The 19,805-nt window shown below is 41.9% G+C and overlaps 1 protein-coding gene across 6 annotated transcripts in view; it reads left to right on the plus strand.

Annotated features, from left to right (window-relative positions):
• LOC121958533 (zinc finger MIZ domain-containing protein 1-like) overlaps window positions 1-19,805 on the plus strand; it is a 152,438-nt gene that overhangs the window by 115,945 nt on the left and 16,688 nt on the right. The window contains exon 1 of one of the 6 annotated variants that reach the window (XM_088070065.1): window positions 1,984-2,115. The exons of the other annotated variants lie outside the window; for them this stretch is intronic. The gene's annotated coding sequence lies outside the window, so the exon portion shown is untranslated. Of the gene's footprint in view, window positions 1-1,983; window positions 2,116-19,805 lie in introns of those variants that run through there. 6 annotated transcript variants of the gene reach the window in all.

The raw sequence follows: 19,805 nt of genomic DNA on the forward strand, positions 1-19,805 counted from the left end.
TTTGATATTCTCTCTTGAATGTGATGGATTTCTCTTTAAATCTGCCCTTAAAGGAATACTTCGCCCTCTAAATTACCATTCATATATCAATTACTCACCCCGTGATATGTTGAATTTTTGAAGAAAACTGTTTTTTCTCACAGAAAATTCTTAATGAATCGAAATCATAGGGGGTCCACGTTTTACATTAAACAACTCGTGCAGTATAATCCAAGTCTTATTTATCCAGTCATATGCTCAGTATTTCACACGCACATTAATTTTTGCTAAACCTTACTATTTCAAACCAAACTGAAATAGAAACCTATCTATGTTCTCTTTAAAGCCAGACTTCATAGACAAAAACAGTCATTTTACCCTTGCTGAACATGCTAGCTACTGGTCTACCACTGACTCGATCAGTTCGTTTGTTTGTCTTATTGTGTAACTTTGGTGTTTTAAACAGTTAGTTCAGATTCCCCAAAGTCACATCATAACACAAACAAACTAACTGATCGACGCAGCGGTTGACCAGCAGCTTACTTTCAGCGAAGGTAAAATTACTGTTTTTGTCAATGGAGTCTGGCTCTGTAGAGTTCAGTTCTCTGTTGGACAGGGAAGTACTGAGCATACGACTTAATAAATGAGACATACTACACATATTGTGTGAGAGTTTGTAAACAGATGTTTGGAAATAATTTTGCTTTTGTTAAACACTTACAAGTATTCCTTCAGCAGTCCTTAAATGTAGACATATTCTGTAAGATATGTTACTTTAGTCAAACCGAAGATGCTGTGTATTTACGGCTGCACTATTACATCAGATGGAAACAATTTAGATGTGTTCTACATCATTTTATATAAAAATGTCCAAAATTCAATGCAGTACATTTAGTATATTTTGAAACTTTTGAGTCTCCGTGCAGTATTTAAGACACTTTTTAAAAGCTTGGCCTCTGTAGTTTGTAGAGATGGACCTCTGCCAGAGTTTACGAGGTTAAAGGTGTTTTATATAGGAGTGCCACAGAAGCTATAAATCTACACTAAGTCAACTTTGGACCATCAGTGTGTTTTACACTGTATGATCACTGTATGTGAAGTCTTCCAGGCAGCTATGATGGATGTGTTAACTTGCAGTCGGGGTTCAGGGCTGTAAGTCATCTGCTGTGCACTTAGCTGATAGTAAATACCAGGAGAGCAACTACAGACAGGAGAGATAAAAGCTGCTGAGCTTGTCTGTCCTTCTATGTAGCTGTCGCAGTTATTATGTCTGTGGCAGCAGGAGGTGATCGCAAGCATCCTCAGCCACTCCATATGGCTCTGTAATTTGATGTGCAACAAAATCAGATGTTTGTATATTAGAATTAATTTCACATTGTAGCTTATGTCTCCAATTAAAAGCATATTATTGTGTTTTAGCTACAGATTGCACTAATTTGACACCTGAATCGCTGCCGGTGAGTGCAAGTATTTTTTTATTTTCAGATGACAATAGAAGCTCCAGACCGCCTCAGGTGGTGCGTCAACATGCAGTTTACATGTTTTATATGTGTGTAATTATTTATCCAAAAGCTTACCATGGCTCATGTGTGCTGAAAGACAAATGTGGTCTAATTGGCCCCTCCCTTTCTGATTCCAACCCTCTGCGCATCAGGAAGCCACAATACCCAGCCTCCTCCTCCTCCTCCTCCATGCCCCTTAATTACAATGACTAGTTTGATGGATTAAGTCGACTGTATGCAAAGACAAGGTTTTGGGGGGCTGAAATCACCACCACCTGAACCGCTTGTGTCGCCACTTTTTCGGCAAGACTAGCCGTGCATCTCCCCTGTACCAGACGTTGCTTTAAATGAATTGATTGAGGCTTCTTTTACTCGTTGTTCTGGACGCGGGCCAAGATACAGGCTGTCTAGCACATTAGGCACCACCCCCCTTTGCAGGTTTGAAATGTGAGCTGCCTGCATTTTTTTCCCCCTCTCCTCCCTCCCTCCTCCCTCCTCCCCTGCCTCCCCTCCCTCTCTCCCTTCTGGCGAAGTGGCTGTGGCTGCTTCTGTGTGATGTGTGTATTGGGAGAGCAAGCAATGGATCACTAGACAGAAAAAGAAGATACATCAATAACTGCTGCATACATCCGAGGTGAGGAGATAAGCATTTGGTTCTCTCTCTCCCTCTCTGCCTGTCCTCCCCCCCCACCCCCCCCTGTCTCCCCTGTGTCCCCCCTCCCTCCCTCCCCTCCTCTCTGTCTTTACCCCTTTACTGCTGCAGAAGCCGGCTTCCCAGTCTTGCTGAATTATTTGTGACGATACCTTTCTTCTTCTCTGACCACAAACGTGTGTCTTCCTCTTCTCCTCCTTGTAGCTGTTATTCCTGTATGAAGTTTTTTTTTTTTTTTTTTACAGCTTATCCCTGTTTTCCCTCTCATTGTCTCTGGGGTATTTGTTGCTTGAGTGCAAAGAAGCCGGTGGCAAGTAGAGCAGGAGCCCATTAGCAATGACTCCATCTGTGATTGGTTTTGCCTGCGAAACGGAGAGAGCAGCCATGAATAATTGATGTGTATTGTGCAGTCAGTCACTGGACACGCAGGGAGAGGAGAGGAAAACAGAGAGAAGCTGCTGCCCTGAGACACCGAGGGAAACGTGGGGGGAAGAGAGAGGGAGGGGAGAGAGAGAGAGAGGAAGAATGTTAGAGAGGAGAGAGGAAGGTGGGAGGGATAGAGAGACACAGAGAAAGAGCTTTAAAATAGCTGCTGGCTTCAGTAGTGCAGAGATTAAGGCTGCCCTGTATCGCCTTTGTTCTGCTGTTGCAGATTTGTGCTCAGAAGTGTTTCTAGACACGACTTCCCCTTTTTTCTGTGCAGTGAAGAGTGAGAAATAAGCAGGGACGTAGCTGGAGTTAGTCTGGTTGAAATGCGGGTGGCATTTTAGACGTGGAGGGGGGAGTTTTCGCTGTTGTGAATAGGAGTGAGCTGCGAAGCTGTGAGCTGTCAAAAGGAGGAGACAACAGTTAAAGAGGGTTGTGTTTGCAGGGGGTGTATTCAGTGACAAGAGAGAAGGTGGATCTGCTGCTGCTGCTGCTGCTGCTGCTGCTGCTGCTGAGAGTAACCTCACATTATTTCACCCCTGGGGGTGGGGGGGGGCAGATAGAGGGTTGACTCCTGCATTGGTGGGTGCAGGCGGGCACCCTGCCACGTCTTAAACTAACGGAATGGGGTTTGACAGTATGACGAGTGCCTCGCAGCGCCCTGCGTGATAGAGTTGCAACAGCTGACTGCTGCATTTGACCCACTTACAGCTCACACAGAAGGGGTCAAAATGGCCTTGATTATCTCTCTGAGTCGCGCTGACCTACTTGAGGCGGCGTTTTCCGCGAGACTCTTGGCAGTTTATCACACCCACTCCCCTCTGTGCCACACAGCTCAGGCTCGCTGCAGAGACACGCACAGATTTTCTCCCTATGTAGTAATTCGCCGGTTTCAGATCAGTGGTTCAGTGCTCTGGTGGTGCAATCGTATGCGGTGCACTGAGGAAGAGCAACAAGTTTAAATGTTGGACATTTGACTGCATTGAGATGCTAATGCACATGTTTATGTTTAAAGGAATACATCATCAAAAACCTATCTTTTGGATTTTAGTTACCTCCTGTCTGTTGGCTCCTTCATCCACAGAAGTTTATAATGGATTTGAATAGTGATGCAGAGTCACGGCAAAAAGAAGTATCAAAACATCATTCAACACTCAATTTCTGCACTTTACAGATAAATAAACGACTTCTGTGTTCTTTCCGCCTCCTCGTGGCTCCAAATTTTTTTCAAAAGTAGAATTTTTAGCAGAGCCCGAAATGTTTGTTTAATTTTTACGGAATATTTGAAGACAAATTTTAATGTTAATCAATTTAAATGTTTACGCTGACACGTAAAACTATAACTGTATTTTGTTGCAATTATATATTCGGGAAATCAATTTACATTTTTTCATATTTTTTAGTATTTTGTCATGTCATCAAGAATATCTTTATCACAAAAATTCCTTGAAATATTTTAGTGCCAAATCGCCCATCCCTAATTCCAATATTTCTATGTAGGCCGATTTTATATATATCCATATGTAATATACAGTGAACCTATCCCTTATATATGGTCATCACATACTTGGGACATGTAATGGAGGAAGGGTATTTCACAGTTTCACAATAAACATTGTTGTCAAAAATGTAATCAGTGCACTGAAACAGCAAAGTTCGACTACCAACTCCATCAAATACATCACACTTGTGGGTTGTTGTGAGAGTTAGTGCGGCCACACACACGACAGGGATAACTGTTTGCATCACACTGCTAAGGTTATCTAATGGTTGAACAAAAAAGGCAGGCCATTTTGGTGTCAGTGACCATTGCTAACCAGGCAGATATGAAAGCCACAGAAAGTTTTTAGACTGTCTGGGAGTCTGGATGGTCCAGGATCAGACCTCTTTCAAAAGAAAGTTTGAATGCGAGATTAGTTTGCCTGGACACATTCAAATACTAAAGGAACTGGCTTATTTCGGCTGATACACAGCCCTAATGCTGCAGGAGGATTTTTTGATAAATTATGACTGATTGTTGTGACTAAAGGAGCAAGCTACTTTTCTGACTCGAGTCAAGCAAAAGATTTAGTATTCCTTTGAGTTTCTGTTAAGAGAGAAAGTCTGTTTTTGCTTTTTTCTTTTACTCCTACAGTGTTGACTTCACTTGAGAATTATATTCTGGCAAGTTGGTTTCGTCATTGTTCACTCAGCTTTCTCTCCACTAAGATGGGTTTTGTTTAGCTGTACAGTAAAGTCCTGGTTTGGGCAATTATTCAATTATGTTTTTCCTAAAATGTGTGTGTGGGACAGCTCCCAACATGCTAAGACAGGAGAGGTTTTGCAACAGGCGGTGTTGGTAAAGAGACGTCTGGCTAGCTCCATAGCCCTCCACACTTCCAACTATTCATTACTGTTGTTTTGTCAGCTTCAATGAATCTCTTGTTCTCTGTATTGGAGATGTTTTTTTATCCACCAAGTTGCGAAAATGCGCTGACATTTTTCTTTGAAGCTTTTTCGATAAAGCCCCGAATCAGAATAACAGTAATTGGCATGCAAGAGCAGTTGATAACATTTGTGCAGCTGCAGATCATGCAAACTGTTTGCATGTAGTTTTTTTTAATGAAATAACATCCAGCCATAAGTTATTAGAGGATGCAGTTGGTTTACACCTCTTTATATATTGTGATCCTCCAATCACACCCAAAATAGGATTTTGATGACTTTTAATACTGAATCCTCCAAAGATCAGAAGAGGAGGGTAGTGAAAGTGTGCTTCAAAGATGTATATTTTTCATGTCATAGTTGTCACAGAAATGTGATGAAGTGTGATGTGATCTCTGAAAATAACAATCAGAGTATTGAGATTGCATTGATATGCCAGGTGTAACCGTCGGTAGAGTTTCCGACACATCAAAGAGGAACACAAGCGCATCCGCCTACTTGTTATTCTCACTGTAAGTCCTTTAAAGTACAAACAACAGCAACCAAAAGCAGACTTCAGTGGCTGCACTGTTATTTGATCTTAATTTATGATCAATCCCATAGGTGGAAAGTAATGATACTTTTGTTGGGGATCAGGTATCAGAGTGCAGAGCAGCTGAAACACTTAACTTGATGTGTATCTACAGCAGAGTGAGTTACCTTAATAGACTGTTAAAAAGAAGTGGGTGTAGCCACTGTGACGCCACCCGTTGGTTTGTGGACTTTTGTTTTGAAGTATTTAGTCTGGCCATTGCCGTCTTGTTTTTTTGGAGCCGGAAGTGACCATATTTAGACTGGATTGAGCTGACTTATCACTTGCCCTTAGCGTGCCCTAAAGCACACCCTGCTATATCATCTATATTACTACAAGGGGACCATAATTTACAATATAAACATGCAGCCGGTTCTCATTCCAAACTTGTAAAATACTGTCGCTTTGACCGTGCTTTTGGCGTAAGATTGTAAAAGCGTAATACGTAGACGACTACAATAGCAATATGTTACGACTTTGTATGAGAATATGTTGGAATATCATACTGTACCGTCTTGACGCTGGTGACCATAAACTCATTAGAAAAATGTTTACTGAGGTAATAAATCAAGTGACAAGTAAGTTATTTTTCTTACAGACTTCTATACAATAACACTTTTTGCAACCAGTGGAGTCGCCCCCAGCTGGCCATTAGAAAGAATGCAGGTTTAAGGCACTACCACATTGACTTCACTTTTCAGACCCAAAGGCTGCGTCCAATTCTTTTATACAGTATGGTTACCTCCTACAGAAACAGCTTTAAGACTTTAAATGATGTTTTACATGTTTTGTTCAGAAAGCAGGTAAAAAAAGATGCTTTCAGATGTCAGATGAGGGCGATGTGCATCCGTAACTGGTAAAGAACCAGAAAATTAGGCTGAGGCAGTAACAAGAGATTACGAATGACGGTATTGGATGATGCTAAAGCAGCACATTAGAGAGGCATTAAGTAATCTATGACCTTTATCGACCTGTATAGGTGAACCACAGAGATTTAAACGGCATCAATAATTCCTCCTCCACACATCTATGCCACAATCCACAATCCCCCTGCACACATAAGCAATACTTATCATTGTATATCATAGAATTACGATCAAACCTTGTTAAGTGCTCGACAGTGATGAGCAGGTCAGTTTTTTGAAATCCCGCACCAACCCGACCTGCTATGAGAGTCAATACTCAGCCCGATTCGCCAACACATGCATTTACCAATGACCTGAACAAAGCCTGCTGACCGGAGGCGAAAGTGTGGTAAATGACCATTGTTCATAATAACCTACTTGCTGCTGGCTGTATTGTATGTCATTTCCAGTAAATATCATAATTTAAAATGTGCGTTTTCTTTTTAAAAAGTGCAAACATGGGAGGACAGCAAGTACTCACCCAAGTATGATCTTGAGCGCTCAGCTGATAAACTACATGGTTTGCTTGACGTTAAATGCATATTTAAGGGATTCAGTGTTGACTGAGAGACACTTGCTGTTAAAATTCAGTGTTAGGCCTACATATTTTCAGAGGGAAATATTTTACCTTGCATTATGAGAGATTTAAATATATCAGACAGATTTTTCTGGTCAAAAACCAGATATCGGAAAGCCTAAGCGCAGCTTATTGTTGCGTGTTTGAGGGAGAGAAACTGAGAGAGATGGTGAGAGGAGAAGAGATGGTGGTGTTTCTTCAAGTTTTTTATAATTTGCTTTTATTGCACGGTGCTTTATCACTTAATTACCTGCCCACCCAAAACCAGCAATATTTTCTACAAGCTGAACTGTACCGCCCAACTCGCGGGTTGTGGGTCGACCTGCGCATCACTACTTTCATTTTTAAAGTATGCAACTTTTGCTATGTTGACGCCGAGTGTCCACATTACTCTAGTGTTTCTAAACCACTAAAACAGAGACTTTTAAAAATGCTGTTGACACCGTTTTTGTTTGAAAAAGAATTGCGTTGTAGTCTGGAGGGGGGAAACAGGGACTTTTGAAAACAATGAAGCAGACGCCCACTTTCGCTTCATTTTTGGCACTTATCAGTCACATCTGTCCTTTCTTCTGTCCTGAATATTGCATCTTAGAACTGCCTACATGTGCAGGAGGCAAACTGCTATTTGAGAGATTTTCAACAATTCCCATGTCAAGTAGTGTTATCAGCCCTACATTTAGTAGACACTATTTTTCACTTTATACCGGCATGTGCATGTCCAGTGTACGTGAGGTTATGTGATTTTCAGGCATGTTAGTAAACACAGAGATAATGTCTGAAACAGTGTTAAAACCTAGATTGTTTTTGTTTGAAAATGCCATTTTACATTGCATTACATACTGAAAATGTGTCTGTTAATAGTAATAGAGACGAGTCGGCTCATTGATTAGCAAATATCCTATGGTGTTGTAGCACCATAGGAAACAATAACTAATACTAACAATACTTATTAGCAGTTGTTGCAGTGTTTGTAGCAGGAATGTTGTGATGCGATCCACAATCCTGTGAGTGCCTGCACCAGATAATATTATTTTGTACAGCGGCACAGTAAAAGTATAATTAAAGTTTTTTACAAGTTCATTACATCCATACTTTTGCTAATTTGAAACTAAGTATGTTCAGTCATTCTCTCTTCTTCTTTGTAGGTTTTCAGACAGTCTGTGACTATATTTCTCAAGCATCCCGTCATCTCATAGGTTAATGTTTGGATAAGGGAGCAACACAAATGTCTGTCATTCACTGAATATCCCAGACGTGTTTGTAAAGACCAGTAAAATGTAAAAATTTGAACCCTACAGAAACCAGCTGCTGCAGGAGGTGTCAGTCTGACTCAGGTACTCGTGTGTGTCGCACAGGAAACTCATGCACATTGGCTGAATCCAACCCAATCATCCTCATCCCAGTCCTTACATTATGTCCTCACAGCGGACCGTGTCGACATACTGAACATGGAATGACATCAGATGTGCTTTTTTTTTCTCGGTTGGTCATTCAGAAAAGCTACATGGCTGCTGTTGTGTTGTGTCAGAGTTTTACAGTATGAAGCATGTCACACATGTTGTTTTTATCATCCTGCCTGCGTCACAGTTCACACTTGTTTTCACGGCTGTTCATTGACGCTATTAACAAAGTTTATGCCTTGTTCGTCTTGGTGATTTGTATGTTAATTATACCACCCCCACCTCTACACATTGTCGTACAAAAACAGGAGTTGTGAACAGAGCTTACCTCAGAGTCACAATAATGTGATAAAACCTTAATGTTCGCTGTAAGGCGACAACAAGCATACAGGAGAATATAGCAAATTGGTTGGTTTAGTAAACATATGCTACAGAGTTTAAGTCCTCTGAAAATGTAGAAAATGAAATTATACGTGTATAAAATTTATATCTTAATGTTATTTTTATGTGAACAAAATACCAGAAACTGAACCAAGACAATAAGAATGTGTTAAGTTAAATAGAATGAAAAATACATTTTTAAAAAGACATTTACAGTATGAAAGACATTAACTGCAGTGCTAAATAAACATTAAAATCATTAAGACGTGAATAGAAATGCAGGAATACAGTTTGAAGGACTGAGATGAAAATGAAAAAAAAGCCTACCATACAGTAGAACTTCTAGAAGACTTTAACCGTCTGAACCTCTTACATCTCAAGACAGTTTTTGCAGTTTTTAGTCACATACTATAAGATTTATCAAAGACTGAAGATATGCAGGCTCACTATTTGCAAGATGACAACTAAATTTCTTCTGAGATTATTTCCCATCTTGCTCCGTTGGAGAATATTACAGCAAACCCCCTTTAGGAAATATGACGTAAGATTTCATATGTCTACAGTATTCTTGTCAATTCTGCATCCGTATAATCCAAAAAGATAAACTGTATTTGTGTCCAAACTTTTGGATTTTCTTGCCTTAACTTGCTGTAAGCCCCGTTGGTTAGCTGCGCTATTTTATTTTGAGGAGACTGTGGAATTGAGAGGCGAATCTTTTCAAAAATATAGATTTCTCACTAAAATAAGGGCTGGTGAGTGCATCGGATACACACAGACTTAAACACCAACTTCAGAACTCCCCCAGTTTCTCCTCCTTTTCCACAGAAGAAGAGAACAGAGACTTGTTGTTGTTTCCATCTGTACTCTCTACCCTGTTAGCTGCTTCCTATTTGGTGCTGGAGAGAGCGCAACTATTGGCTGTAGACATTTTTTTATGTCATCTAACTTCAGTATTTGCATGAGCCAAAACTAAAAACTTACGACAGTATGGTCATTTATGAATTTATCATAACTTTAAGACAAGAAAAAGACTGACAGCTCTGCTCAGTTTTATGACCACTTTACACCAAACAATCATGGGAATGTGCCAAAACTAGTAAAACTCTCCTGATGTTATGGTCTGAAGAGCTATTAGCTCCAAACGTCACTTGTGTGTAGCTTAATAAAAGCTCCAAGGGAAGCTAAAGTGTACGGATCTTTCTCTGTTTTTGATAATTCAGACATTGGAAATGTGTCGGCGACAGTGAAAACATTCGAAAAGTTTGTCGGTGTTCGGCTGACATTATTGTAAAATCATTTTTTCATTCTGTTTAAGGCCAAACACACTGTTAGTACAGAAATTCAGTAAAGAATGATCTCGTCTTGTGTAAAATGGATAAGGTTTGAGTGTTTCCATTTGGCCTGAGTGTTTATCGTGAGGATGCTTTTTATTCAAATGCTGCTCTGTTGCACATATGGATGACTCTAATGAGCCCAGAGGGGTGCTGGGACGCGACCCAGGCCCCACCACTGTCTGTTCCTACTGTACCTCTAAAGGGAGGCTTTGACCCCAGGCCCACTGTGAAAAGGTCGCAGGTGAATCAGCCACCAGCGTATGCCGCCGTGACACTGCCGGCCCTGCCCAGCACCCTGAGGTGGGCACGAGTCCGGGCACATCTGCTCCGTGCCTAATTAGTATCATTGTAGACGAGGGCTTAAGGCTGGGCCTTCGTTAATAGCAGCCTGTTGCTCGGGGAAACAGTCTGGCTCCTGTAAGCTGCTTCTTTGCAGGTCTGCTCATCTGTTAATCTGGTTGAAGGAGTGCACGGTTGAAGTGCACGGTTAAAGCGCACTCTGTGGCGGTGCAGTCGGCCTCACAGCACAGTTGGCAGAGTTTCAGGATCCTCGGTGTGGACAGGTGAAAGGGCCGTCAGTCACACACGTTTTGTGAAGATTTATCTTGTCAAGTGTCTGTCGTATGAAGACTTTGCCTCATCTTTTATGTGTCAATAAAGATGCTTTTTGTCTTTTGAAAGGACCATGTTTTGAAGTATTTTTGCAAGTTTTAGCTCCTTCATAACAAATAATGTGTGCATTATATTTGTGCTCAGCTTTTAAATGCATGCTGTACTGAATCAGATTTTTTAAAAAACTGTGTGTTTCCATTGGCTTCCATTCATTTCGAAACAGTATAAAAATAAATTGACACATTCCTGAAACTCTGGTTAAGTTATCTAAAGTGAATCATATTAATCACGTGAAGTGAATTCATGTAACACGTAACAAGAGAACGAGACAATAAGTCAAAGTTTGATATTAAAAATGAGGAAAAAAGAATGAAACATGAAGTCTGCAAGTTTTTTTTTACATGATCACTATGTGACGATCCCATAGTAACAGAGTGAGAGTAGAACAGAAATTTCCATTCAAATCAGCGGAGAGCAGAGCAGGATGGTCAGAGCGGCAGCCATTGCTGCTTTAGCGGGCTAACCTCGTATTACGTCCATATACACAAATCAACTCGCAGTTGATCAATCAACTTACTAAGGTGAGGTTTTGCAGTAACGACCAAACAAGCAGTGGAGTAGTAACATTACGTTTTCAAATAAGCAATCTGCTTTCTTTTAAAGTGTTACTGCGGCTGTTATTTTGCCATTCCCTTTGTTGCTGTTAATTACATTTTTGTCTATGTTAAATGAAAACTGTAGCTGAGTGTAAATCTGCATATTTTCACACCTAAATAGGCAAATTAAGGTTTTATTTTGGTGAAACCAGAGTTGGTGACTAACATGTGACCAGCAGTTGTGGTGTGTTTAATTTTGTTTTTGTCGAGTTGGAATGAAGTGCGTTTTATGAGGCGTTTACTTGGAAATGAAGCTAATGTTAGTCTTAGTTCGGTGAGAGAGAGAGATTGAGACTGATTGGTGTATGGCTGTTTTTTCCATTGAATAAGTTAAAAAGGTGTGTCAGTTGGCTAAACTGGAGTTATCAGACTAGTAATTGTGATGTGTGTTGTCACCATAACAACTACCAACAATCACAATCTTCTTTTGTACTCAAACAGCCATGGCAAACACTTCAGTGTCTGTTCTACTCTCCTTCTATTACTGTGCGCTAATGCAGTCCCATTTTTTCAATGCAAGCTGCACTCCTGTGGCTGCAATGTAACTGTGTTTCCCCACAATGGTAATTTGACTTTGACAAGAAACGCACACTTGATGTTTGGCATTGAATCTGTTTACAAATAGTTTCTTGAAACGGAAAAAAATGCATCAAAAATGTAAAACACAATGGCATGCTTTGCAAAATGGCTAGCTATTAAAGCAAAGTACTTGACCTCAGACACTTTAACACACTGTTGCCAGATTTCAGCTCCTGAATTAAGACATAAAGATGCAGGTTTGGAAGGAGTTTTGCTCCCAATCAGCTTACTGCAGCAGCGAGCGACATACAGTAACAGATTGAAGCCTGAATGCTGGTCGGCGGAGATGTTTGGCTTTAATGCAGGAGGAATTAATTCTCACCAGGGGGGTGAAATGCTATAGATTTCCACCTCCGTGCTTTACAGGGACCCTGAATGGCTTGCCCTGTTTTTAATGAAGAGATTTGTTGCGTGTGCCAGGAGAGATTATCCTTTAAAACACTGGCCTGCTTAGGCGAAGGTTTGGTTCCTGTGTAACCATGACCAAGAAACGTCAGTCAGAGTGATGAGATCTGCATAAATCATCTTGAGATTGTGGCGCATTTTGTATCTTGTCCCAGTTGGTATTCACTTGGCGCCAAGTGGATTTCTTTAAAGATGTAGAGTATAATCTTTGTCTTGAATCTGTGAACAAATTTTATTTAAATGTCTGTGACTTTTTATTTTTATTCAGAAATCCTGTATTTTCATATGTATGTCAATAGAAATTTGCATCAAAAAGTGGTCGGCTGGATATTTTGATGCTGAAGTCGAAGTTTAGAGGGACAGCTTTTCTGTCTGTCAGTCTATAGAGGTTTTTGATGTTGCAACAAAGAACGCAGGATGTCAAAACAGCAACCCAGAAACACCGCAGCATTTTCTTTTTCTCCGTGTGCCGCTTGCCTCCACATGGCCACATATGCTTGTGGCCTCAGTAAAACCTTTCTGGCACGAATCCAAGTCTCCCCCCCATCTCCTCTTCCCCTCCCGCTCTCCTCGCCGGATGGACATGGCACGACATTGCGGCCATGTGGCCAGCAGGAGGCTGTATTTAAGCCGGGGCAGCTCTGAAATGGGCCATAAAACCTAGCCAGCAAGTCTGGCTCCCCATGAGGCATCGGGCCTAAGTACTCATTGACAAGACTCCAACATCATGACTTCCCAGAGAGAGCAGCAGAGGAAATAATGCAAGAAAAAAAAGCAGCAGACAAAGATGAGGTGCAGACAGGAGGCGGTTGTCTGGCCTATATAGACAGGCTGTTTTATAACTCTAATGCTTTCAGTCAACAATATTTTCTCATACTTCTCCTCATACTCACTGCCATTGTGATTATTTTTATTACTTCGTCTATTCATTCTAATGGAAAAAGCCCCTTAACTGCATATGTTTAAGGGACCTCAGGGGAAATATGTCACGTTCTGATGCCACATGGAGGCCATGACATTCACATGTTCCCACTTCACACATCCGTCATCGGCTTTTTTAAATCATAGCTCGCCCTGAATGTCACGAAATGACTCACAAGACTTTAAGATCGTAGTAAGTGAGCTAATGAAGTCGGTTTACAGACTCCAGTTTTACGACACCCAGTTTGCACTTGCTTCCGTGCTGAAAGTGTCGGAGAGTTGAGAGGGTGACCATGTGTTGAAGGCGGTCCACCTGTGAGCTTCTCTCTACGAGGCTTTTCACTGGGGTACACGGTATATGACGGTATCAGTATGCGGCGCTAATACACTCACGAGATGTCAGCAAAAGGTAATATTCTCACACACATTTTCCTTATTCTCCGAAATTGTCCTCATCACCGAGACCAAGACTTCTTGGGTTGTTGAACCTGTTTTTTGGGGGTTTTTTTGGCGCCCAAGTTAGAGCAGCCACACTGACAGCATGAGCAGCACTACGGCACATCTAGAGAAACAGTCTTACCATTTTTTTCCATGTGGTTTTCAGCAAAAATAGACATTGAAAATGGTCTTTTGATAATAATATTGACTATATTTTTACCTTTTACTACAGTTTTTATGTCTTTATCCGTCACAGACATGAGAAAATACAAATTTATCTGTTCTACTTTCCTGTCTTCTTCAAAATAAAAGCCCACTGACAACGTTTCTGTAAAATTGTACAATATAATTTTACTGTGAAACGTTTGCAGGACGTGTTGTTTGACAATGCGGCTTGCACGTCTACATGAATGAGTAGAATATGTGCTTTTAGTTGTGAAAGTACCGTTATTACGACATTAGGCAGTTTTGCCGATGTGAACACACACTACTCACACATGCAGTGCGGCCCAGCGTAACCTCCAGGGCATGTGATGCTCACTGCATGCATAACATCCTCAATACAGCTTCTCCAGTATGAGGTTAATAGAAAGATGAAGGTCCACATTATACCGTGATATGCCCATGCCTACTATCTGCTCATCCCTCCCATGGATGGACAAGCAGCACAGATCTGTCATGGGTTGCAGGTCTGTAACCTGTTTCTCAAAAGCTTGCACGGTGGACGAGTCGCTTCCATTCCATTATCAAATTGGCGTTGATGAATAATTGGTGGCATCTGTGAGGAGACAAAAGCGAGGCTTTGATGGCTGCCAGCCGGGCATCCGTGGCTCTGGTATCGGAGTGCCGCGAGCCGGAGTGGGAGATAATTTACGACCCAGCCGGTAGTTTACGCGGGATAGTTTGGCACCAGTTGTAAGCAGTATCATAGAAACCAGTTATTGGTGTAGTTTTGTGTGTGTTATGAGGTAAATCCCAGAATTTTACAGTTCCGGGACATAAGTGAGGAATTCTTTGGCTGAAATTAAACATGGCTCTTTTGCATGGCCTCTTAGGTGCTTTCAGTAACCAGGGATACTAGGGCTCCCCAGACTCTCTCTTATTTTAATTGACTTTGGCCTGCAGGAGGCTTGTGTCCATTCAAACCTTTCTGGGCAGCGAGAGAGAGGAGGGAGGGAGGAACAGAATGTGAATAGAGCTCCCTCAGAAACTAAAGAGTGCAGCCCACTAGAGCCGTTCTTGTTAGTTTGCTCATGGTCTTTGTTCTCCTTTCAGCCCTTCTGGCTAAATGTCTTCAAACAAGCCGTTTGGGGGTTTGCGATTCTCTCCGGCGGGTTTATAGCAAAAATATTTGGACTTACAGTTAGTTTGGGAATAAGTGAGGAAGTAGTGCTGATAATGTGATGACTGGATGTGCGCTGCGTGTTTGTGTGGACGTTAGTGACCGAGCCATGTGGGACGATGCCAGGTGGGAGTCCAGGGTTGACAAGGGAGCAGGTGTCTATTAGATACAGAGCAGGGAGGGAGGGAGGGGAGGGACGGGGATCATAAGAGCTCTTGGCATCTGCCTTACCTGCTGCCTCCCCTACAGTCCTCCTGCCAAAAGGAAAAAGAAGAGCAGAGAAAAATGTTTTGGAGGAGGCAGCAAGTGAAGGAGCAATCCTTTTGAATGGCTCGTCTTGTTTGTGGGGTTATCCTCGCCCACAGGTTGGTCATGCAGCACATTTAATCGTAGTGGTGGCGTTGTGTTTGCTGTCGATCTTTTATGAAGCTCACCCGAGTTACAAAAACACATCTATTCTGATTAGATATAACGTGAATGGAATTTGTTTTTATAAGATGAACTTTATATTTAAGTCCCATAAACAAAGGAGTTCGAGCGTTTCTGTTGTGTGGCATATTTCCCAGTAAAATGGAATATTTAAATGGTGACTAGTTAAAGGAGGCGTTTAAATCAAATCATTTGCCTGTAAACGGACCAACTAAAAGTGGGCAGGGTTAGAGTTTAGCGCAACACGAAGCCACAGTGGCGTCCGGACTGTTGGCGCCACACTCATCTCCCTCATAGTTAAATCAGGACGAGGAGGACGATGAGGGGGAGGTGAATGAATTAGACCTCGGCCACATTGTTTTATCTCTTCCTATCTCTCTCCACATTGCTCTGTTAGATACTACAACTGGCAAATAACGAAATTCTCACAAGGAAGCAAAACACGGAGACACAAGATTAAAACTGGGAGAATGTGTTTGTCATTTTATCTGGACTGTAAGATTCACATCTTTACCATTAATTAGATCGTTATTAGCATGCATGTTTGAAGCATACTGGCTCTTTATTAGTCATTATAAAGCACTCATTAATGTTTTATCCTGCATGACCATATTCTGCCCAACTACTTATACTAGGTCATTAACTAACAGTTTTCCTTCAGTAACCTCCTATATACTGCTAATTGATAATAAGCAGTAATTAGAAGATAAAGTAAGTAAGTTAATAAGTAACAAAACTACAAGTGTTATCAGCGTTCAAATGACTCTTTATGTTCCCCAGTCTAAAGCGAAGACTTGCTTATAACTATTTCACCAGCAGTTTGACACCTATTAACCCACCTCCTCTTCACATGTAGTTAATCTGTTATAGCACACAGCTACTACAATTAACAGACTCTGTCCAAAAGTTATAATGCGGTACTTTTTTTACAGAAATGTCTGACAATCTCTGAAATGATTCTTAATAAAACGGATATTTGTACATGTGCTGACTTCTGCCAGTGAATAGACATAGACCTGTTGAATAGGGTTAAAAAACAAAAAAAAAAAGGAAATTAATAGAAAAAAAGGTCTAAAATAGTAATAACGCTGTTAAATATTTTTAAATATACATTTAAGATAATTTTAGATAAAGATTTTGGACATAGCTTTTTTAAAAACAATATTCTAAATCTAATAATTTCCTGCAGTTTGTGCAACACCTTTTATCAAGTTGCTCATTGCCTTTTTTGCTGTGTTTTAAAAGTAAAGCAAGCCAGTTTGCTGAGGGTTCAGTGGTTTAAATACTTGTGAAGGTGTCTGAACTGAGCAGTAATTAGGAGTTTATTGAAGGAAAACTCTTGACCTAATATTTGTAGAATATGGTCATGCAGAATGATGCACTAATATTTCCTTTATAATGACTAATAAGCAGCCAATATGCGACTAATATGCATGCAAATAAGCAATTAGCTAATGGTGATATTTATATATATATATATTAATATAAAGTGTTACCAGAACAATTGCTTTGGTAAGAGGGATTAATAGCTGTTGTAATGGGAGTCTCCCCGCAGATATCAAAAGCATATGTTTTGATTTATAGCTCAGCGTCTGAGTTTTATTGTCGGCAGCACCAGCAGACAGATTTATAGTTAATTAGCCACAGTAACTGTGTTTACATCATTTCAGTTACTTTGTGATATGAGTGACATTGGGAAAAATCTGCCTTTTGTTTCGTGGTGGGCAGAAGGTTTGCAGTTGAGATGACTGAAAAGAGCTTCTTTTTTTCATGTTTTGTTCACTCTCAACAATCTGTACTGGCATCAGAAACTGGAAAACAAAAGCAACCATTGAAGGCTGTTCAACAAAACTGTTTAAAATTGAGTTAAAATGACTTTATTGCTGGAAAGACACATTACAATAAATATTATTCTGAGCAGCAAAAATGAAATTCTTTTCTTCTATTGTTTTGGGGGTAGAAGTAGAAATCCAAGAGACAGATATCTCAGAATATGTGCGAACCAAAATGGCTCGACACCATGTAATTTTGGGTGGACTGACCCTTTAATTAAGGGGCCTTTTTCTTTTGGTTGAGCAAAAAGAGGCAGAATCAAGGTATTTAATCAGCACAGTTTATCTCTCTGCCTGCTGTCTGAGTGTGCGGTGAAAGTTGGGGTGGGGGAGCATTACCATTGGAAGGAGCATTGAACAACTGTCAGGGATGCAGTCCATGTCATTTGTCACGTCTCCCCGGGGCTTTATGACAGAGAGTGAAGCTGGAAGCTGCAGGCCCGGCCACTGAACCACCCAGCTAGTCCCAGCAGATGCGTTTACCGCCCTTTGCCGCGGCTGACCATCAGGCTGCACAGCTGAGCACCAGAATATCAATACGGCTCAGACTCAGCCGGGCCTTCTGGGACTATCTACAAGGCAAACAGGATAGGCACCTCTCCTTATGGAAGACAGACACCCATGGCCGCCAGGGAGACCAATGTAAACACAGCAAAAGGATGCTCTGTAGCACCAAACGGCAGTTTGATTCACTCCAGAATGGCCGTCGTGATTTGGAAGAGCTACACCTGAGACGATTATCTCCAGTTTTGGCTCTTCTTAGGGAGGGAAACAGACGAGTCTATTGAAAGGCCGTCTGTGGGAGGAGAGGAGAAGAAAAACAGTAATCCTTTTGTGTTCGTCATCCGCACTGTCCTGAGAGATGCTCGGGTGAAGGAGGAGGAGGAGGAGGAGGAGGGAGAGACTGAGGAGTAGCGGGTTGGCTGTTCCTCCTCCTGTCATATGAAACCTGAAGTTTATCCTCTGAGTCAATGACAGAGCGCCTCTCCTTTAAACAGGTTGGTGCTCAGCAGAGGTGATAATTTTGTGTGGTGATAAGCCCTTTATCTAATGGTGGGGTAGAATAATTCCTCTTTAAGTGGCAGCTCTGGTGCTCCCCTCGCTCCCTCTCCCTCTCCCTCTCTCTCTCCCTCCCCTCTTTTCTTTCTCTTGTATTGTCATTTCGCTGCTCGGCCCGTTGTTGTTTTTGTCCTGCGGCTGTTGATGTAGGTGTGAAACGAGGATGCCGTCCTCTCCGCCAGACGTCCTCATGGTGGCACGGTTAGGGGATAAATTGTGGAGACATGTTTATCAACATAGAAGAAGTGCAAGTTACCCCTTGTTGGATGAGAATAATGGGACCTAATTGAGCTGTAACATGCTGGCTGGTCGCCAGGCCCTTGAATTGAAAACTCTCTCCATCAGAAGGGGGTCAGGGAAGAGGGAGGGTGCTGCTGAAACACCACAGGACACTCTAACATCGATGCGAAACTCGTAAAAACCTATTAGCCGCACTTGGGCCTGGTTATATTTAATTAAAAGTAACCTACAAATCTATGCATCTACCCACGGGTGTGATGTTTTTAGGAGAAGAGCACCTGAGAGGCCTTTTCTGTCAACTAAAGCGCAGCCGTGGTAAAGTCAGATCAATCCTCTGGAGGAACAGCACAGCCTGTCTCCTGGCACCTGCCTTGCCAAGAACAGGAGGCAGGAAGGAGGAGGGGGGGGGGAGAAAAAGAGAGAGAGCATGAGCGGGTGGGAAGGAGGAAAAACCCAGCTGCCTCTGCGCCTGAGCCCCTTGCTGCTCTTAAAGGAGTGGGAGGGAGGGGAGAGGGAGAGGCAGAGAGACTGCTGGCACCATCTGTACATGTCTTTTGTATTCCAGCCCTCATCTTTACACTGAGCGAGGCTGGTGTGCTCAGTGTTCAAATGAAAGGAGAGGACGTGCCTTTTGGGGTGCGATGCTCTGAGAGGAGAAGGTGTGTGTTTGTGAGTCGATGCTGAAACGCTGTTTTTTGTCCTCGATAAATTTCAGAGGACATCTATTTATTTCATAATATGAGCCGGTGAGGCGTCTTTTCCTTTTACTGTTTGCAAGCACTCATGTGTGGTCAAATCTCTCGGTTTCCATGTTTGTGATGGGAGTCAGAAGCCTTTGTTTGTCCCTCCCTCCCATCAGCCCCATTAGCCTCTCTCACTGACTCACTCAACCTTTTTTTAATCGCTCTCTCTCCTCCTCTGTGTAATATGTGCTGTGGAGGCCCATCCTTGCATGTGGCAGCAGGGTGGATCTGCCTGCGAGGACAGCCTGCACTGTCTGCTGTCATATTGACGTGGCTTTTTGCGTGAACCGCAGCTGAAATCACCGAGCGCTCTGTTTCACCCCCCTCCTCTCCTCCCCCGCTCCTTAGTCAGCCTAGAAGTGCTGTGAATCATAAGAGGAGGTGGCTGCCCTGCTCTT

This window comes from Plectropomus leopardus, chromosome 19 (genome assembly GCF_026936395.1).
Source record: "Plectropomus leopardus strain MGB_pleo_1.0 chromosome 19, ASM2693639v1, whole genome shotgun sequence".
In the NCBI taxonomy this organism is placed as follows: Eukaryota; Metazoa; Chordata; class Actinopteri; order Perciformes; family Serranidae; genus Plectropomus; species Plectropomus leopardus.